Below are 22,152 nucleotides of genomic sequence, written 5' to 3' on the forward strand. Positions count from 1 at the left end.
GGAGTCATGATAAATTCATTCAGTTTTCATGTATAGCAGCAACAAACCTTGTGGGTAGCCAGCTCGTTTCACATAACATTACCATAAGCAAACATTTACAGGGTAAGCACAAAACCAGCTGAAAAATTGTGCTCCGGTGTTAGAACATTAGGCAAGTTCATCAAACTCCGCACGGAGTGGAGTGGGTAAGGGGAGGGCCAAGGGGACAGGTTTTGTGCGGGGAAAAAAGCCTGTTACAAACAAAAACCTGAAGAATGTTGTCTTAGAGTGGAGCAGAACCTTCCATCTGAAAAGTCTTTGTGTAGATAGGACTGGAGAGGATAGGTTTAAATTGAAATAAGGACAGATCGGGCTGCATGAGTAAGAAAAGAAACAACCGACTAAACAACAACCAAACAGCAAAGCAGAAGAGCAAACACCGCTGGACATCAGAGGGGCTTGCCCAGGAAGGTGGGGGCTGTTGCTGGGGTCAGCGAAGAAGGCACTTGCTCTTTTCTCTCTATAGACAAAAATAATGCCATCACCCAAGGAGGGGCTGGGGTGTTGCTCCTTTTTTCCCCCCTCCCTTTACCTCTCCCTTCTGCTGGATGAAGCCACCAAGGTCCCAGAGTGACAGAGCAGTGTGACCAGTGAGGGGCAGGAGGGTGGGAATTGTCCCGGCTACCTGCTGGTTCGGTCCAGCCGGCTTGGTGATGCTTTGAGATGCAGCCTACTAACCAGTGAGTGCCTGGGAATGGAGCCAGGGTTTCTACAGTGGCACTCGATGCGAGAGGGAATACCAGAGAAAATCCAATGAAACTGTAAAAGTGAAATGACTTTTAATTGTTCAGTGGTCACAACCTCTCTCTATCAACCCCCCAGGTAACGAGTTCCCCTTCAGCCCTGTTTGGCCTTGTCTTTTCAAGGGAAAAATCTGAGCTTTCAAGCATGAGTGACAAAATTGTCAGTGTTGTCCAGACTTTTGTGAAAGGACGTGATTTTGCTGTGTACAGCAGCTCCTAAAAAAAAGGAATTTTCCCCAGTTTGGGGCATTTTTTCTCTGTGATGACAATTCAGCAGAACAGGAAACGGTCTAAGGAAAGCAACTTGGAGAACAGGCATTAATATGTTTAATATTACAGTGTTTCTGCACTAAATCACATATGTTTACCTAGAACATAAAGTCTGGTGCTCCACACTGCTGGGTGATCAGCTTCCAGAAACAACCAAAGATGACTTTTTTATTTATGTTTGATGTTTCTTGCTAATTTAAATGTCACAGCTCATATCTATGTCTCTGTTACCTCAAGGGTAGGCTACTCAAGTGTGAACTATAATAGTGCTGCATCTCAAACACACTTGAAAAGGCACTTCAATGTGGAATGCCTCTGTTTACATTTAAAGTGATATATTATTATTTATTATGTATATTGCAGTAATACCCAGCGGCTCCAGACATCTATTAGGAAGCCTTTACAGTCAGTGCAAAACAGACCATAAAGTAATGTCCCCACCCCTGATAGCTTTCGTTTATAAGTAAATCCAGCCATTAATATATCAGCATGTCTCCACAGACACCAGATACATCTGTGTTGCAGCACTGAGGTATTAGGTTGCAGTCGTACAGCTGCTGGGGACTGAGATTTTACTGCAGAAAAGGCTTCATCTTCCTTCTCCCACAGCTAAAGCCACTTCAGGCATTCAGGCGTGGGGCTGCTCAGGTAAATGAGACAAAGTAGTTGAAAGAGCATTTATGGTTTGGCTTTTAAATTGGCCTTATCTGGGGCAAATAACAACTATTTAATAATAGGTAAGTCACCTTCAAATGTCCTGGGAGACTTTTGGGACGTTACTGATGGAGGACTATTATTCAGGCATTACTGAAAGGTTAGAAGCCCACACCACACGGAAACCTTTTAGATCTATTTATCCACAGATATTTTTTTTTTCCTGCAGATGTGTACAGGCTGATTGGCTTTGACAGACAGCACAGCCTCTGCCTCATCTGACGAGAAAGACCCTGTGCTAATAAGCTAATATTCTCAGTTGCACTCATAAATGATGCAATGATCCTAACAGGCCTTTCAGCTGCTACCAGAAGTCCCTGATCCATGTGTTTAAGTGCACTCATAAATGCTGCAGGGACAGGAAGGTTTGCTCTCGTGTCAGGGAGCAGGTATGGCTGTTAACGTGTTGTTGCCCTTTTCTGTTCTTCTATACATCTTTTGTTAGATGAGCTGTGCTTAGCTCCCGTCCTGTGTCGTGGAAGAAAAAGGCAACAGTGCTGAGTGGGGAAAGACAGAATTATATCTGTCTTGAATGAGATGGTGGTCTGATGTTGTGCTGGCAATTCTTTATCTGGTGGGTGAAAGGCAGGTTCTTTAATATCAATGTTCATATGTGACAGGAGGTGGCACCCCAATTCAGGCACAGGTGTGTGAGATGTGAGTTGGGATGAGGTCTTGGAGACTTTGGGCTGGGGTCCAAGACTGAATTATGTTTTCTGAGAACTGTAAGTAGCTCTAAAATATGTCACAGAAGCTATGCTGGACAGGGTTCTTTATATGGTGAAACCGAAATTGCCATCCCTCATTGCTAAACTTGCTATGTGTTTGGTGGCATGGTCAAGGTGGTTGCTGGAGCAGGCAGGGGCTCTTGTGTTTTGTAAAGTGAAGGCTTTCCAGAAACTTTTTATTTTACAAACTTCTCAGGATCTCAAACAAGTTGCGTTGTCTGCTGCTCAAGTTAGGCTCTTGCTCCTCCTTTCTATCATGTGCTACTGTTGTTTGTTTTTCTGTTAAGAAAAAAAAGAGTTAACTAAAAACAGTATTTGAACTGGGTTTATTTTACATGAATCTGTTCAATATGCAGAGGCATAGCTTTTCCAGAAATTCCCTTTGTTTTCTTTGCTTGACGCAAAGTTATTTCCTTGACACTCTGGGCAAAAGCAAGCCTCCACTGAAGCTGTCCTGACTAGCCCAGATGTTCATCCCACCCCAAGCCAAGGCTTGTGTCTCCAGCTTCCCATGTGGTCAGCGGAAGATGAAGGAGGGAAAGAGTCTGTTTGCATCCACTAATTGTCCTGGAAATAACAGGGAGAACGGTGTCCTCTTTTGTATGTTCAACTTGCATATCAAACGATTCGCACTCACGCTCACAAAGAAAAACACAAAATCTGCCTCTCCTCAGGTTTTGCTGCCAAAATTATCTCCCCTCTGAGCTTTACCTTTCTACCTTGAAAGAAAATCCCCACCTCCTAACTTGGAGCCTTCTGTTTTGTGTGGTTTTGTATTGACAAAAAGATATGTTTTTGAGGCTAAATTGTTGCTTTGCTGCACTAGTCCAGGAGCAGATCAAGGCATGGTTTGTTCCTCTGTTCCCTTTCTGCTGCCTGAGTGAGTGCCTGCATTTAAAAGCATTTGCCTGAGTTGAACCCAGTAAATTCACTCGCAATATTTAAGAAAAGCTGTCAGCGGTGCTGTGTTCCCTGTCTTTAATCCAGTAAGTACCATATACATTCTGGAGTACGGAACTCAACGTGAGATGCCTTCATGCGCCTGTGGCCGTGCATCTGGTTATTTATCTTCTGTTGTTCCGACTGCTCTTCAATAGCCTGGACGTGAAAGCGAGCCAGCCTGCCACCGAAGTGCCTTTGTCACACTATACCCATCAGGGTTTGACGCAGGGGTGCTGAGTGCCTGCTTTATGCTCGGCACTGAAATATGAGCAGGGCAGAGGGATGAGCTGATGGTGATGGACCCCAGAGGTTCCTCCATGGACTGCAGCGCTCTCCATGATAGCCCTGGTTCCACCACACTGTCCCATAACGGAGACATGCAGGGAGGAAGTGGGAACATGTAATAGGAGAGTACATGGGGATTTACTTGATTTGTGTGGCTTTTGGATGGCTAGAGTTGAGGATTTAGTGAAATAAAAGCCCTGCAGCTGGTGCCCCTTCACCAGCAGCAGTACTGCGAGTCCTTCCCAAGGATGACAAAATTCTCTTTTAAGAAGACAGAAGTCAAGGCTATGAGTAGCAAGTAAATCCATGATAATTTGGAGCTAGGTCAATGAGACTCACATTGAAAAACTTTTAAAACCTCTCTTCTCCCCTTCCCCGCCCCCTCCTGTCCCTCCAGCTCTTCATGTACTGAACTGTATCTCAGAATAGATGTCACAGATTTTTCGTTTGGTTGGTTTTTTAGGTTGGTGCCTTATGAGTCTTCCAAAAGCACGCCAGCAGGTTGGTGAAGCTTGTAACTCCTATTGATTTTAATGAGACTCGGTGTATATGTGTGGGGGCTTTTAAAGAATGTCTGTTCATGTCACTAAGCACCTTAATGTCACTGGCAAAAACCTGGCCCTGCAGATGGTAAATATTATTCATTTGCATAGTCTGTAATGATAACTAGTTGTTGCTGCTGGCATAGTGAAAAAAGCCACCGTCTTCACAGGCCTTTCTTAAAAATCTTGGAAATGGGAATACGGCTGTTAGTAGGAATGATGTTGTGATGGGGAGGCAACTTTGTGGATACTGTCAGAGGAAAAACTAGAGGTAATACAAAAAGAAGCCTAATTATTCCTTGTAGTAGCTCATGGATTTCGTATCCAACATTCCTTGAACCCACAGGGAAGAAGTGCTTTCCCTACACCTGTGTTTTAGATTTCCTAGAGAAAATAGCCTTTAACTAAGTGACATGATTAACTCCATTTAAATTAAAAAATAGTAAGAAAGATGAAATCTCTAGCTAATATTTTACTTCTGAAAGGAAAATCTGAGAGGGTAATCTGTTGGAGTATCTGGTGAGAGACGCTTGGAGCATGTCTGTGCCAGAGATATAAAACCTGCCTGCCATTGGCATCCCTCCCATGTGTGAAAAACTATTGCACACAAGGCCTGCAGATATGCTTACCTCTTCCGTGGATATAAAATAAATTTGAAAAGGAAGGAAAATTGATATTTATTTTTTTAAAAACCAGGGAGATTGATTACGGGCTTAAGGACTTGCAGCGAGGATTGGCGCTGTAAGGTAGAAACTCATCAGCTAGAAATGTCTGATGAGGAGAAAGATTCTGGCGTGGGGTTTGATCACAGGGTGATTATGAACCACTAAAACAGTATGGCTGTGTAAAAACCAAATGTACTGTAAGATTAAACAGCTGAAATATTTCCTCCATATATACAGAGGCATTAATGTCTTTGTGGAAATCATCAGGAAGGGAACTGAATACAGCATTGGTGCCTCATAGTCAAAATGGATGGATTCAAGCTGAAGAAAACTGTAGAGCAAAGTGCAGAGTTTGATAATTCTGTAGGAGAAAGTATCATACAGGATGAAACTCGAAGAGCCAAACCCATAGCTTATTTGGCCCAGCAAAGTGGAATCTTTGAAGGTTGCTCTATATAGATGGGGGGCAAGAGTAAGGGAAGAACCTCTTAACTTAAAAGTTGAAACCATGGTGATAACAAACAAGTATAGACAAGCCATAAATTAATGGGAGCTGGGAGCAGCATGGTTCTGAGAAGCTTTTGCAGGAGCTGGCACAGTAAAAGATGAAAGTAATTTAAAATTATGTTTGACCCAAGTGATGCAGTTACGTGCCTCTCAGGGGACAAAGTGACCCAGGAGGGTCCTTCCAGTATCTCTCCTCACACACACCGCCCACCCCCCCCCCCGCTTAGACTTGATCAAGCATCTTCGCTTATCATTTGGGTGGCTTTTTCACTGTTTGCAAAGTAATTCAATTCACAGATCTGGTCAATAGCCACAAAAATATTCATGAATCCTGATTGTTTTGTGGATTTCAGTGCCGTAATCAGTCAAATAAGATGCGTTACACCTTGGTGACTACACAGTAAAACACTAGTTCTTTGCTCCATATAAAGTGACAAAGATTTTAATTGCATACTTGGAAGGGCTGGGGTTGTTTCTGAATGAATGAATTAGTGCTATTGTCTTTGCCTATAAATGCTCTCGCATAATGATGAGGCAAAGCCATTACAGTCACTTGTATGGAGCACTCCCACTCCTGTGTTGTTCAAATTGGTTTTAGTCAATGGTCAGCACCGCGCTGAAATTGTCATCTCCAAAAGCTAAGTGGAAAACTAATGTAAAGTACCAGTGACCCTTTCAAAATGTAACTGGCGTTCAGATTTTCAGGGAGGTATACCTTCGCTTTACTCACACCCCGCTCCCTGGCTGCAGAGTGTCCTGCAGGGTTTAATGGGAAGCCTATTTATGCTGCTACCTTTATTATGCTGGTGGGATTGGCCAGCTTAAGGGATCAAAGCCACTTTTTCTCCTCAAAAATGAGGCATGTATTTTATTTGCCTATATCTGGTATGATATCTTCACAAAAAGGCCAAAATACCCTAAATACTCCAAATACTGGCGGAGAAAACCACTGGGAAGCGTTTTGTAACACAAGCAGTGTTGCATGCTATATTATTGGCAAGATATTATGATGCCTACTGGCTGCATCATCCTGAATCTTGCTTGAGCATCCAAAGTCTTTCAGATCCTAAGCACTGGCTGTAGGATTTTTGGGCCTGCTGGAGAGCTTTGCCAAAATAGCTGGAATCAACAAGTTTCTCTTCACTGCTAAAAAAAAGCTGTGTTTTTCATCTTACAAATGAATGTTTAGTATAAAACAATATATCTGACTGATGCCAACACAGAGATCACCCTGAGGGCTGGATGCATTAAATGCAGTGACTAACATGACTTTATTTGTGGTGAAACTGAAGTGGTTTGCTCTTGCTGGAGTCTGTGCACCGAGTATTTTTAGGCTGAAAAGACACGTCCTTTTTTGTTCAGCCATGACAAGCTTCTGCTGTAGCCACAGTTAATGTCAACCAAAGAGTACTTTGGGCCCTGTTATTATTTATATCAGTTCTGTAAACAGTTTCTTGCTGGGATAACTGGATCTTCAGTGGGGCTTTTATTGCTGCAACGTATTGTGCTCATAATGTTCCAGTGTCAAAGTGTAAGAGTGCAGGGTCTGCAGACCGCGTGAAATTACCCTGAGTCATGGAATTACAGAGAGGGTGAGTTTTGGGCAATGAAGAAAAGGGCAAAATGACTTGAGCAAAGGTCAGTCTCCCCTGTCCTGCATCGGGGCTGGATTCCTGCTGCTGAATCTAAATGTTTTCCTCCTCTTTGTGCCAGGCTCCATAAACCACATGAAAACATCTCTATATGTTAGCACAAAACTCAGCAAATGACTATTGCAGACCATAGGTAGAGTGGAGAAGGTCGGTAGAAGAAGGTATTTAAGGACATATAATTATTTGCGTGGAAAACTCTACAGCTGAGAATGATGGATGGGGGAAAGGGGGAGAGAGAGATGTCCATTTAATAATGTTCTGTCTGGATCAAAGGGACAGACAAAAACTTGGAATTAGTCCTGGGCCTCTCTTGAGTACTTGTCTGCATATTTAGGAGCTTTAAATATGTAGATCCTCGGCTCTGCTCCCACTACTGCAGATTTGTGGGTTTTCTGCTCTCATTTCTTCCCCAGTGCATATATAACCCAAGCAATAGCAAGCCTGAAGTTACATCTTTCATTCTTGACTGCACAAAACCAATAAGACTAAATGACTGAAATACAGCATTATGGAACAAAAACTTCCTCCTCCCTCATTTTCTTCCTACCTGACACAAGCTAATGACATGTCCTCAGAATTATTATATAGAAGGATATTATCTATGAAAGAAATCCTGAGCATCACTTTCATCTGTGACGTGGGGAAGTGATATCTCCATGGCACAAAATCGGTGCAACCGGGCATGGAGTCAGATTCCAAATGTGTGATGATGTCTTAGTGTAATAGGATAAATTAATTCTTGCAGAAGAAAGCAACACCCTATTAGTCAAGGGTGTCAATAAATTTCCTCCTGTGTTTCCTTTCGTGAGCGGAAAGCAGATAACAAGAGAACTAACAAATGATTCCTCTCCTTCAACGTCTCAAACATCACTATAATGGTGGGAAAACAACGGCAACTTCTATAACCATCATGAAACTCAGAACTTACTGTCATGTTTCTCATGGGATCTAATTTAAAAGAGTGTTCTTAGAGAAACTCAGGTCAAGAGTAAAGAAGAAAAAGTTGATGGAGATCTGGTTTGACAGCTGGAATATCACAGAGCATACCAGGTTAAACTCTGAAGGGCTTTGTGGAAAAGGACTTCTTATGGTAAATGTGCTCAAATCCCAACTAGCTGGATATAAATAGCAAAGCTTTTCTGTTTCTTTGTATATAATTTCCCTTACATATGCATGCTGTAAGTGCAGACGATTTTGCTGGAAATGTTTTCATGGGCTGCTGTCTTGCAGCACTCCTGGGACAGGGCTCTTGCCTTTGCTTAGGAAACGTCCCGGGTTTTGCAGTAGGGTTGGCGAGCAGACATGGCTGTAGCTCTTTGAGCAGAATGCAGTCTGGAGGCAGAGCACACCTCAGTCCGCTGGTGCCTGTCTTTCCCAAGGATTTATTACCTCTTCCTGGTTTGTAGACCCTGTAGCTAACAGAAATTAAGGAATAATCTTTCTAACCAGTGCAGATGTGGCTGTGGTCACCCAGCAGCATGTATTTAACTTATCTTCTGGACTCAAACACTTCTCCACCAAAGTCTAAGAAAATGTAGTAAATGCCTAAATTAAGCAAAATTTCTCATCTTTGCTTTAGGTTTCTGTGCACTGTATAACGTTCTTTCCACGCTTACTCTAGGACTAAATTGGCAGAAACATTCGTCAGAAGCACAACAACTAATCTTTTTTCTCCTTAACTTCTCTGAAAGGATGGGAAAAGAACATACCCTTTAGTTTTAGTCAATTGTCCTAACTTCAGAGCAGCAAAGAGGTATCCTTAAGCTCTTGATTCCTTGTAATTTGTTTTAAACTTTTGCAAAGGTCACGTAAGTGAAGGGGTGGTGCTACCTGAAGAGAAATGTCTCTTCTCTCTCTCTTTTTTTTTTTTTTTTTTTCAGTAGAATCAGGAACCCACAGTTGGATTTTACTAGCAGAATGGAGGCTTTAGCTGCCTTTATATTCTGGAGTTTTTTAAAATTATTGTTGCTAAAGGTAGCAGAGCACTTCAGCAATATTAAAAAAATAAAAAAGCCCCATAGGGTCTCTGAATTAAATGCTCCTTTTGCTTTAAAAGGTTCAAGACTTTGAAATAATGAATGGCGAGCCCTCCGATATTCGAGGGCTTTCCTTTCTCAAGCATCACTTTTGTTTTACCATCCAAAATATCCTCTGGGATCCTGAAAACACTTTCACAAAATGAGAGTCCAAAAGTCACTTGTTTACAGCAAAACTCCTCTCCAGAGGAGGAGAATAAGTGAAACTGAAGTAATTCACCTCAAATAAAGGTAAAAAGTGACACCAATATTATCAAGCTTTCATATAATATTAAACATTGCCAGACTGGAGAGGAAGAGAGCAGAGGATGATGAGGATGGGGATGGTTAAAGAGCAGGTGCTCATCCTGGGGAGCGATGCTCCAGTTATTGATACTGCTCGTTTCATGGGCGAGCAGGGGCATCTGTGCAGGACGAGCCCCCTCTTCCATCGGCAGAGTCCTGCCCCAGGGTGGTATTAAAGGTCATGAACATCAGAGACCATCAGTTGCCATTCTACAATCCAAAACCGGCTGGTTGTAATCAGCCCAAACCCAAAACAAAACTTCAGACACAGCTGACCTGTGTAACCTGGTTGTTACAACGTAAACCTCCGCCAAGCCTTTTAACAGTATTAATGTGAAAAGCAAACAATGTCATATTAAAAAGAAAAAAAAAAAAAAAAAAAAGGTCAGGACAAAAGTACAAAATAATTTGGAATCTTAGAAGCTTCTTTTGAACTTTACCATCTCTACTTTTTTTAAGAGAAGTGGTGTAAATGTGGTATCAGACCTTATCTTTTCCATGAATAAAATGTCATTGAGAAATATTTTTGCTTTCTCTAGTGTGGCATATTTGCTTAGAAATATCAGAAGTTTTTATGGTTATAATCAACAAATTCAGGAACTAATGTATGCTACTGAATTTTCCCACACTCCGGCCATATTGTGTTTTCTCTAAACAAATCTGTGCTCAAGACCTGCCATAAGCTGGTAAAACTAAAAGCAACGTGTCTACAGGAATGTACAATTTTGCTGTCTTTATTCTTGTAATTTAAATGGAGTAGCAAGAGCCACTTTGCGTGACCCAAATTTTCTCTTGTCGAAGTGGGACGACAGGAGATGGTTCTTCTCTCCAAAGAAAATAGCTCAAGGCGGGCCAGAGAGAAACGTTCTCAGCCATTAATGAAGCCAAGCTTCATCACAGCTCTTCAGGTCTCTGCTTTGACTTCGGGCGAAGGACAGATGCGCTGGCATGCACAGTTTAAAAATAGCTCGTTTGATCTGCACGGGGGGAGGGACATCCAAACCCAGGGACGCAGAGTTCCCCCGCACGTGTCCTCTCCCGGAGAGAGCCCATTCTCAGGTCACCGGGCGTCCTTCACTTTGACCTCCTCTGTATGCTCTGCTCTTATATCTCATTGTATATAAAGTACATTCTTCACATAAAGAAATCCATGTTGTAACATAAAAGTGTATTTTTCCAAAAAGACATTTTTGGCAACCTGACAAAGGTCATCTACTCATGGCGGTTATTCTTTTAAAACCTCAAATTCTCCAGTACGATAATGATGCTGAAATACATTTTTGTGCTTTGGAAACTTGTTTATCGGGTGTTTAGTTTGGCTGCTACAGAATTAAAAGTATTATCTTCGGATTGGTTTAAAGTCTTAGATGAAGTCTTCTTGGATATACAGGTTCATAAATGGGGTAGGTTTGGGGAATTTCTGAGCTTTTAGTCTGTGAATAGGAACTCTAAAAATCCTAACAGCAGTGGAATAATCCATATATGGGTTAAATTAAAAAAACCCCAAACCAAACAAACACAAAACAAGGACCTTTTTCTAAAGATGGATATGAACCGCAGATATTATCCAAAGTTTACCGTAAGGAGACGAAAATAATTCCCGTTTGTGTTATAACTGCACTGTAATGGGAAAGGTTGCATCTGAGACAGGTGCTGGGCTTTGCAGCTCTGAATCCAGGCTCCCCATCGGGGAGCTGCCCTTGAGTGCTACTGCCACGCAGAGCTGCAGCTGGACTGAATGCATCCCAGGTAGGGCTGTGATTTCCACGTGCCAATCACTTTATGATAAACTGAATTAAAATGTTAGCAACTAATAAGGCCTAATTTCATCATCCTTAAGTGCTAGAGATGAATAAGCAGTATAATTAGACTAACACTGTCAGTGGCCTGCAGAGGAGGACTGTTTTTAATCAAAGCCAACAGAACCTGAAAGAGAATTATTGGATTTATGGGCAGTGGGATGCAGGTTTGAGAGCACTCTGATGAAATGGCTAGTGTATGAACAGCGAAGTCCCACAAGGGGTCAGACACAGGTAGGCCTTGAAAGGAAGGTGCACAGCGATGTACAGCACCATACAGCTTCCTTACAGAAGTGACAGGGATCCGACCTTACTGCTGCAGGTCTCTTCTTGAGAAGCCTCTGCATCATTAGTCCAAATTTTATAGTGATTTTCATAGGCTGATCAGCCAAGAGTAAATTTAACCTTGAAGTTAGAGATATGCAGACCTGTCCAAGGAGCTGTTAGCTTAGGTAGAGCATCTTGACCAGCCCCATCAGCAGGTCTTGCCACCTACCCAGTGGCCAGTCAGTAGGTGGATGCAACAGCTCTTCCCCCAGAAAGTTCTCTGTAAATTAACTTAATTAGCAAATGACCTACTGTTAAAGTACAATGCTATTTTCCATCCAAAGAATTTCATTGACAGGACTCAAGGTACCAGAACATTTTTATCTACAAATCAATAGCCAAGCTCCCCAACACTTGTTCTATCAGATGATCAAAGCTCTGATAGCACAGCAATCAGTCAGAGCCACCGCGAGCACAATGCTGGCTTCTAATGGCACGAGTGTTATCTGAGATTTGCAGGACCTGATCAATTGAACGAGACAGTAGTTGACAATCAATAGTTTTCTATCATTATAGCAACCCCATTCATACTGCTGGAGTAAGAGGTTTGTCAGCATTTTCATTTCATGCATTTTTCTGGGGTTTTTATCCACTCGGATGTCTGAACTCAAACTCGATTTGCCAGATGTGTGCTTGGAAGCAGCCTTTGCTCAAGTCCCAGATAGCTCAGTGATATTTTTTATATAATTATTTTTTATTGAAAATTATTTTTCTGCCTATCCAAAAAGGGAAGGCTAATGAGCAATTGCCTCAGACAACACTTTTTTGGGGGAGAGTTGCAAAGGGGATAACACTGCTGGAGATGCAATTGCTGTTGTCAGTATGGGTACCCAGGGCAGGGTGGCCCATATTCCACAAAATTGCAGCCACCTCAGTTGCTGCTCCATCTCTCTCTCCTACCCATAGGTGTGCTTAAGTCTGCATTGGAGTACAGTGTTTAAAACCTTGAATTTTGGCATTTATTTTATGAACAGTCCTGCGCAAGTAGAGCATGACATGGAAGTCTTCTTAGCCTCCTAAATCTGTAGCCAGGATCTTAAGTAGAAGACCTGATTTTCTCAATGCTAAGCTCCAGCTAGCTCTGATTAATTGGATACTCAGAAGTCTTGAAATCAACTTATTTATGAGCCGAATTACAGATTTAAGAGCTTAAGTTCATGTTCCTCTTTCCAACACCCCATTTTTTCTCATGCCATATTGTTAATTTTGGTGTTCCAGTCATGCTGGGTGTTTGGCCAAGAGACTCACCGCATCCGCAGCAAACATTTGCAGCTTCACCCTTGGCTCAGCAGCTCCAGGGTGGCTTCCACCCTTCCCCAGGGATGCTGGGCTGAGCAACGGGCTGTGCTTTCACCCCCCCTGCCCAAACCAGCCTGACCTCGTCTCGACTTACCAAAGCCATGGTGAATTTTTGTATCACCTTTAAGCAGGGGTGAGAGTTTGGTGACAACAGCTCTGCCAGGATGAGTTTCTCCATTAACTTTAGGCCAAGATGACCAGATTCAGCAAAGAGGAGGTAAAACACCAGTGTGCCCTGGAACTTTGCTTGCTGCTGGCTTGTTAGCTGAGGTTTTTTAACATGACCACTGGCCCAAAGTAACCCAAAGTTTTCATCTGAGAGAGGAGGAGCGCTTGGGACTTGCTGTCTGGCAGAAATAATACATTCTAGCAGAGAAGTAGGCCCAGGAGGGTGATTCTGGGGCTGGCAGGCGCTTGCAGGGCAGGATGGGACCCATAAGTTACCTTCAGCTTCAAAGTGGCCTTCTTTGCTCGGCACACAAACCATCACCTCTGTTTGATGGGAGCTGAGGTTCATGGTCTGCTTATAAGACCAATGGAAAAAATGGTTCTTATTACATAGGGTCATATACTTGTCCTTGCCCGTTAAAAAAAATAATGGAGGTTTAGGATCAAATTCCCACCTTTGGCTGGAAGTTAAACTGCTGGCCGTGTGGAAAGCTCTGTGCCCTGCTTTCATTCATTATTTTGTTGTGTAAATAATTCAGTTTAATATTTTCTCATGATCTCTTGCCTTTGCTGCAGTTTGCTTATCCCCACAGCCATCAATTTAATCAGATATTACAGCTGGATTTGGGTTGCTGGCTGGCTATTATTTCTGGGCTTCCAGACAGGAGCATATCTCTTTATAAATTCTTTATCATATTTGTAGAGAAATATACTATCTCATTTGAATGTAATTAACTTAGTCACTATACAATTAGTTTATAGGATTTATTAATGCAACTATTAAAGCCAGCTAACAAGCTCTGGCACTCCCTATGTGGATTTTAAACCACAATACAGGCAGGCATAATAATAAAAGGGAAACTTTTTAATATTTCTCTGTGGGTGGAATCCTGGCTCCTCTACATGTTTTACACTGTCTTCAAATTAAAGTGCCTGCCAGCAGTTCAAACCCCAAGGTCCTCACTCAGCTTTTACTTTGGCTGCTTTAGATAAATTTCTGTTGCCTTTTGTTTTGTGGGTAGTTTGTTAGTTTGTTGTTGGGTTTTTTTTGTGTGTGTGTTTTTTGAGGGGGGTATTTTCTGTATTTGTAAGTGTGGAATTTGAGACAAGTATTTCTGATAGGATTTTCTCCCTCTTTAAGATGATACAATTATGGGAATTATCTTGCTCAGAAAGATGATTATTTGTGGAGCTGGGTTTGGCCCTGGCTGTTGCTTTAGCAGAAGTCAGTATAACTTGAGAGGAAAATTAGAACTGCACTAATTTAATGAGAACAGACTTGGAAATGTTTATGATTTCAGCGTTGTGCTTGAAAGATTTGTTCTTGTAGCTTCTACTTACCACATTTACGAGGAAATGAGAAAATGCTAGCTTTTTTATCTTCAAGATTCCTACTTGAAGTAAAATGGCAAAGATCAGGCTTTCATTGCAAGGTTATTAGATTTGGCTTTATGTGGATTCAGTTTATAAGAATTAAAGGAAATCTTAACCATGCCCCTTGCATTGCCCCTGTGGCTTTCACGGCAGAGAAAGATGTGATCTCTTCCCCAGGACAAACACTTATGCCCTTAAACAAAATATAAAATGATGACAGGTAAGTGCCATAAAGGCTGCGTGCTCTGACCCAGTGGACAAGCATCTACGTGCAGGGGGACAGTGTCTGCGGCTGCAGTGGCCCCAGTCCCGTGGCCATCGTCCCGCAGCTGGATGGGGATGTGGGCGAAGCGATGCAGCACAGAGCTGCAGCCTGTGGCTGGAGGAGAGGAAATCTGATTATTGTAATTAAATCATGGGGTGCGTAATGCCTTTGAAAACAGCAACACCTTGGCAAGCCATGGCGTGTGCCTTCTGTGCCTCGGTTTGTCTGTAGATTGAAAATAACATGAATTTACATTAAAAGGTCTAAGTGATGCTCACATCTTGCTTTGAAATCCTTAGATGAGGAATGGTGCATGGTGTGAATACTAGAAGTACGGTGGATGTTGTTTGTTACCAAATGTGGAGAGCACTGATGGTTATATCTGATTATCCCCTAATAACCCATTTTTTTTGCATGAGCCTGGCCACTCCGAATCCTCTGTTCCTTACAGATCAGGCTGCTTTTCTTGCATAGGACTTGCTCCACTCTTGGACTTGAGTGAGAAGTTGTCCCTGAAGCCCATGGATGCCTCCGATGGGCCCAGGTTTTCCCCTGAGAGCAGAGGGTAACTGTAGGGGTTATTGAGTTTATGGGGCTGTGCGCCTTCTTTGAGGTCAGGAGCTTTGATTTCCCTGGTTTAGACACATGTTTGCTCTCTTTCAAAGCCTGTTATGCAGATTTGTCATGTGAGAATGGGTGTTCCCAGCTGCGTTGGAGGTGCTTTGCCATATGTCACGAAATGAGATTTCCAATTTTACTCCAGGTGAAGCATCAAATTGATTTAAATTTTCTATTGAGAGATGGAAGCTATTTCCAGAATAATATTTTTCTGTTTTCTCTTTACTGGATTGTTATTTTCACAAAAAGATATAGGTGAAACTGTTACTGGGAAAATAAGTGTGGTCTATGAATGGAAAAACAGAGGATTTATGTTTACATAAATAAACATGGAGGGTAAGTAGGCCATTAGTTAGAAATTTCAGGTTTTGAATCAACATACATTGAAGAAATGACTGAAGTTATAAGCATTAAAAATAAATAACAATAATTCAAGTTTCATAAGACCAAGTCATTCTATGTAGTTTAGAGCTTCAGGTTTAGGTATAAAGGCTGGGATTCTGGCTGCGCTGAAGTTAAAGGCAGCTCTGCCATTACCTGCAGCGTGGCCAGAATTTCACCCCGAAAGGAGCTTCTGTGGGACAACAGGATGATTTTTCCATGGCAAATCCAGATTTTCCTCTCATTAGAGTATTCCTTTCGGGGCAGAGTAAAAAATGGGAATTTCAGCTCTTTGTACACCTGAAGAGCGGTAGGAATGGTTTCCCTTTTCCCTGTTCTGCCACCTGGAAGGGAAGCCTGAGCCATACGAGGGGCAAACAGAAGCATTATGCAGTAAATTATTACTTGGAAATATTTATATAAAGCAATAATCATATTGATGTGAAAAAACACCTGAAATAAACACATCGACTGAGAGTTCAATTCTTAATAGATAATATAATTTAAATATTTATTATTATATCGTTATATTTTTCTGAAGTTTGTCAGACTTTCAGGATTGATTCAGTAACAGTGCCATTAAATGCTGGTTGTATTGCTTCTTTCTTCTCTCCTTGTACTGAATAATTATATTTGCTCTTTGACGGAGACTTGTATTTTATATCAGTCATTGCTCCCTGAAAAAATATTTTCCTTGGAAGTGAGTTAAGCTTAATGAAACAGACTGACTTAATTCTGAAGGAAACTGTCCATCCAGAGCTGTAATGCTGTTTACTTTACCTGTTCTCATGTTGCCCTTTAGTTAATTCAGAAGATCTTTCTTACGAAGGTCGTTCTGGTTTGAAAGGTTTTGAAGAGAGGAGTTGTACTAGGTCATGCTCATGGAAGGTGCTTTTTCACTCACCATCATTTAGAAAGGGGATAAAAAGGCTGTATGGAGAATATAAGTGGCTTTGCCCCAGGGTGAGCTGCCCAGGGCAAGGCGGGCACGTTCACAGCTGCCTCTTCATCTGTGGCCCCCCCCCTTTAGTCATGTTTATGGTGGCTGTGACCCCCAGGGCACGTGCATGTGGCTCAGCGAAGGACATAAACCCAGAGATGAGTCTCAGCGGGGCTGGGAACAAACTGTTCTTAGCCAAGCTGCTTAGGTGTGAAATTAATTGCTGGAGTAATTTGGATGGAGACAAACTCTATTAGGACATGCCCATCTGTGAAGTGAGGAGACTTCCACAAGTGAAAAGGTGTAAAAAAAAAAAAAAATTAAAAAAATTATAAAAAATAAAAAAGAAGGCAAATACCAGGGGAGTTCCCCAGCCTCCGGAGTGAGTGCTGTTACCAAAGTGCTCTGCAGGCTTTGCACCTTACTGCGGTGTGCCTGGGACTGGGATAATCTTCCTCTTAACTCAATGATCGTTGAGCAGTAAGAAGAAGTGACGTGCCCAAAATGTAAATCAAGACAGAAATTCACCAGATAGCATTTTTGTTGTATTTTGTGTACAGGGACAGAGTTAAGGAGTAGGGTGGCACTTTAGCTCACTGTAAACCCAGTGTTTTGTGGTGGTTTATTATTCTAGTGATGTTTCCTGAAGGATATGATGATTATCGTAATCTTCCTTCTCGTTTTGTGGGTGATTTTGATAGGATCTGTAATTTTGGAAAGAAGTGATTTCTTGGAAGGCAGGAGCACCTGAATGTTGTAGGCAGGGTCTTCCTGATAGCACCTGGAAGACCCTCCAGTGCACCACCAGCCAGGGCATCTCAGCGAGCTCACCCTGAACCTCCCACCCGTGGCTGTTTTGTTCCCCTTTCCGTGGCCATTTACCTGCTCTGAGCATTTCTAAAGCCACCAGTAACAAAAACAAACCTCTAAAGAAAACAGTTGCTTCTCTGGAAAGAGAGCTGTCATCACATCCCTTAAACCACATTTCCACCTGGGTTATGCTGACATGCCCAATCTATCATTATTTTGTTTACTCAGCAAACGTTGAGCTGTCTTTCGCATGTATTGTCTTTGGTCTTAAGTGAGCCTATCAAATTTTAAATGATCTGCATCTATTACAGTTTTGGCAGCATCTCACTGCATTAGCTATGGTGAGTCTATTAACCCTCTCTAAATGCAGCTATCTTCTCTCTTAATTTCCTGAGTCAAACATCAGCACAAAATCACAGACCTGTATGAAGTTACAAGCCAGAAAAATCACTAGTTTTTTTTCCACATCAAATGATATTAAGAGAGATTTCTATTCTATTTGCACTGACATTTACCTATACACTTCTGCATCAATGAGCTGTGCTAGTTTGCTTTTTTTTTTATTTTTTTATTTTTATTGAAACAAAAACTGCTGCAGGCACTAATGCATTGAAATACCCTATTTCTTGACTTCTTTCCTGCTTCTCTTATTTTTGAAACTAAAATCTTCCAATGTAAACTCGAAATCCTGTCTTGCAAATGAGATATACTACACCCAAATCCAATTTACTATGCACAGGTGAGTAGTTTTGTACATGCACATGAGGGAGCCGAGTCAAAGCCCCTTTGGCAAACATGGTGCTCCAAGGCAGAGAAGTTTAAAGGTTAGACTTCCATGCTGTTTTCCTCAGATACATCTTCAGGAATTGAGACTCCATCTACTTAAAGATATAAACCATCACCTTTTTCAGGCTGTTGTTCTGCTGGAGATTTTCTAGGCACTAATAAATGGTGGTTCAAGCTGGCCCCAGTGAGGATATTGCTGACAGCCAGGCGTTGTCCATGGAAGAAAATAATTCCAATTTTAGTATTTGACGTTATACCTCTTTAGCCAGTACCTCGTTTCATGCATTTGTTGCTCAGACGTCAGACTTTCTTCTGCCTAGGTGGGTAGCATGGCACAAGCTTGCACTGATGGCCAGGTATGCCACGCACCACCTGGGACAAAAAGATGCTATTGACTTTAATTTACAGAGGAGGTACACTGAGGCACGGAGTGAGCCGACACCTTATCTGAACATAGAGTGGAGGACTACAGTAGAGCTGGAATTGGACCTTGACCATTCAAAGGCAATACGTAAGTCTTAACTGCACATTCATGTTTTCTCCCGCTGCTCCTGGGGGGTCAGAGTTGCTTGCTACAGTTTCACCATCGATATTTGCAAAGCCATCCTGTAGCAGTCGGTTTGGTGTGGTGCAGTTTAACTGCGCTTCCTGGCTTTACACTGAGCATCTCACACGGAGGTCCCTGAACATCTGGGCTTCCAGCTGAGAGGCTTTCACCTTGCTCCCCCTCTCCTACACTTGCTGCTGAACTGTTTTGATGGTGAGATGATGACAGCCATGCCCATTTACCATTAATTTGTTCTGATTACCAAGACACAGACCACAGGTTTCGGTTTCCCACAATGGAAATGCCCCTTGGCATCCTTTGAAAGGCGCGATAATGTTCAGTTTCCTTCCAGCTAGCTTCCCTACTTAGAGCACAAGTGTAGGATTTCTTTGCAACAAGACATTTAGCATGTAACTTCAGTTTGTCTGTCCTTGTTTCGAAAATCTCCCCAGTTTGTCACTAGATGAGGGACTATAAACTCATTTTTCTTCTAATCTTCCTCCTTTACTTGAGCTTTTGCTTTGTCCATGTACTTAATGCTTTTCTGGTCTTTTAAATTTACAAGTAAGAACATTCCTGGATATTTCTTATATGTCTTTGATTAAAACAGGACTGCATAAATAATCATATTTTATATTCTGAACATAAGGGAAATCTGATAGTTCTTGAAAATTAAAACGTGAAATTGAAATTAAAATCAAATTTCAGTCTTTAATTAATCTGATAAATGGGAAACAACCGAGTTGATGAAGGGGAGCCAGATTGCTGTGTGACATCAAGTTGCACAACTGCTGTGCTCCTACAGTTCCGTGCCTTTCAGCTGGTCAAAGGAACCCTGTCCCCAACACCATGAGGTGAAATGTCACCGTACCGATCCAGGTGTGAGTGGCTGCTTATTGGAATTCGAGTCTTAAAATCTGCTTAATTCCCTTTGTCTCTTTGCCTGTACAAGTACAGTCCCCAGTGCTGTGTCACTTGCCAGGTGGAGAGCTGCTTTGCAGATTCCCCCCTCTGAAGGCAGCTAAAAATATTGCCAAGCTTTGCAGGATCAAACCTGGAGATTTGCAAAGTTGTCAAAGCCAGCCAGTGCTGCAGAGTGCTGCGCCACTGGGTACACCTACATCCTTGCAGCAAAACTTTCCTGTGGAAGTTGACTGGCAGATGTAACAACAATCCGTAGTTTCTTGGGGATACTTGTGCAGCTGTGGATACTCACGCTGGTGGGGATGTGCCAGGGAGGTGCTAAGCAGCTGTGCGCATTGATCTAGAGCACTTGATACGGTCTGTGTAAATGCTGAGTGGCTCTTGCATTCCTCCCAGGTCAGTCATGGTAGGGATTATTCTAGTTCACGTGCTCTCAAAAGAACCCAATTCCCAGGTGGAAGACCAACGGGAGCTTTTGTCTCTCAGATAACCAGCTACAGGACAAGGGGAAACAACCTCAAGTTGTGCCAGGGGAAGTTTAGATGGGGTATTAGGAGAGATTTCTTCATGGAAAGGGTGGTCAAGCACTGGCACAGGCTGCCCAGGGAGGTGGTGGGGTCACCTTCCCTGGAGGTGTTTAAAAAACACGTCGGCGCAGTGCTTGGGGCCGTGGGTTAGTGGTGGGCTTGGCAGTGCTGGGTTAGTGGCTGGACTCGATGATCTCAAAGGTCTTTTCCAACCTCCATGATTCTGTGATTCCTTTGCTTTCCAGCACAGCAACAGGGAGCTACAAAGCAGGGACCTGGAGCAATAACACAGGCTTTTGTCTAATCTGCAGTTCAGTGGGGATGTGGCAGTAATATCTTACCTTCAGGGCAGCCTTGGGACAAAAAGCATTTCCGACGAGAAGGCCAAACCATTGTTGATGTAAGACTGTATAATTCTCTACATTTTGACATTTGTACACACAGATATTACTGTCAAAACCTGAAGCTATCGTACAAACTTTTTTTTCTCCAAGGTCAGATTTGGTAATCTCAGGGAAGAAAGGATTTATTGACGCTTCCATAAAGAAAAGGTTCTCCACCCAGTTTTTCAAGCCTGCTTTCAAAATAATTGCTCTTTCTGATGTGTGATGTGCAGGTTTCCCTTCGCGTCCTTGGTTGCTGACCTGGTCCTTGACGTCTGGGTTCCTCCCTGTGCACGGGTAGAGGTGCCTGCTCAGACCTGGCGTTTGCGGCTGTTGTCACTGGATTTCACAGCTGCTGCGTGGGGACGCCAGTTCCTCACCCGTAACTGCTCCACACACCCAGAGCTCTTCTGGCCAAGCCACTCCTGCTGTGTTAATGCGTTCACTGCCTCCCCACCGAGGGTCACCCTTAAGGATGCAAATGATTTTATCCATCAGCTCCGGGAAGAAATAAGGCAGGATAAGATGGCATTTTGCCAGATTATTATTCAGTATCTTGAGCAATCTGGGTGCTTTTCTCAGCAGAATTAGCTGAATGAAAGTGGAAAGGAATGGGATGGCTATATTTCTGTGGGAAAACACACAGTCCATTTTCTTTACATTATCTTCTCTGAGGTCATGCAAGGATGAGGAAATGGGTCCCGTGGGATGTGTTTGAAGTAATTATGCTCCCAGGTTATTTAGTGAGTAGGGTCTCCTCTTATGAACAGATCTGCTATTTATAATTAAATAAATATTTTTCTTTAATAGTTAGTCTCCAATCATTGTATGAATTATGTTTGCTGCGCATAATGAGAAAATTGCACTGTGCAATTTTAATGTGTACGTTAGCATATTTATCGTTGGACTAACTTTATGTTTAAATAGATGAGTAATCATCTAAAAATGTGTTAAAATGATATTTGAATATTTTTTTTTGGTGGCTTAGCAACTAAAACAAGTCTCCAACCCCCCTTCTGTGTTTGATAAGTAGAGGAGACCTGTAGCAGTTTGAAGAGGATGAGGATGCTGCTGGTGCTGTTTGGTTGTTGTTTATCTGCTCAGTTTAACCCTGCATGTTTCAATACACAACGATAAAACTGGAGACATAGTAAATAATATATAAAACCAGGTTTTAGGAATAATGCCCGGTGTGGAGAGAAGTTAATGTGGTGATGTGGCACCTTGAGCGGGGAAGCCAGGAAAGATTTCATTGAATTCACAGAAGCAGCCGCTGCCACGTGCCAGCCAAGCCTGTCCTGGAGTGGGCACTGGGGAAAGAGAGAGAAGGGAGGGTAGGAAATAACAAAAAGAATTAAAAAAAGGTGGAGTGGGGGGGGGGTGGAATCCATGAGGCAATGGAGGATGCTGTGTGCAGCATTGGAGCTGCACTCACTAAAGGGTTGGGCTGAGAGTACCGGTCTGGAAGAACTGGGAATTCATGTCACTATAATATAGCTGTATTCACGTCCTTGGGCTGGTGATAATTCACTGTATGTGACATATTCGCTGGTGACGGAGCAGGTATCTTTGGGAGCTGTGGCTGTGATGCTGTAG

The 22,152-nt window shown here is 42.5% G+C and overlaps 1 protein-coding gene across 2 annotated transcripts in view; it reads left to right on the forward strand.

Moving 5' to 3' along the window:
• The window catches only part of LOC308068945 (uncharacterized protein), a gene marked incomplete at its 3' end in the record, with an annotated part of 153,208 nt that overhangs the window by 25,347 nt on the left and 105,709 nt on the right, over positions 1–22,152 (forward strand). For both annotated transcript variants that reach the window (XM_080400493.1, XM_080400494.1), the window contains exon 1: positions 1–22,152. This exon is cut by the window's left edge and continues 25,347 nt beyond it; it is cut by the window's right edge and continues 9,391 nt beyond it.

This window comes from Falco punctatus (assembly GCF_963210335.1).
Source record: "Falco punctatus genome assembly, chromosome: 8".
NCBI lineage: Eukaryota > Metazoa > Chordata > Aves > Falconiformes > Falconidae > Falco > Falco punctatus.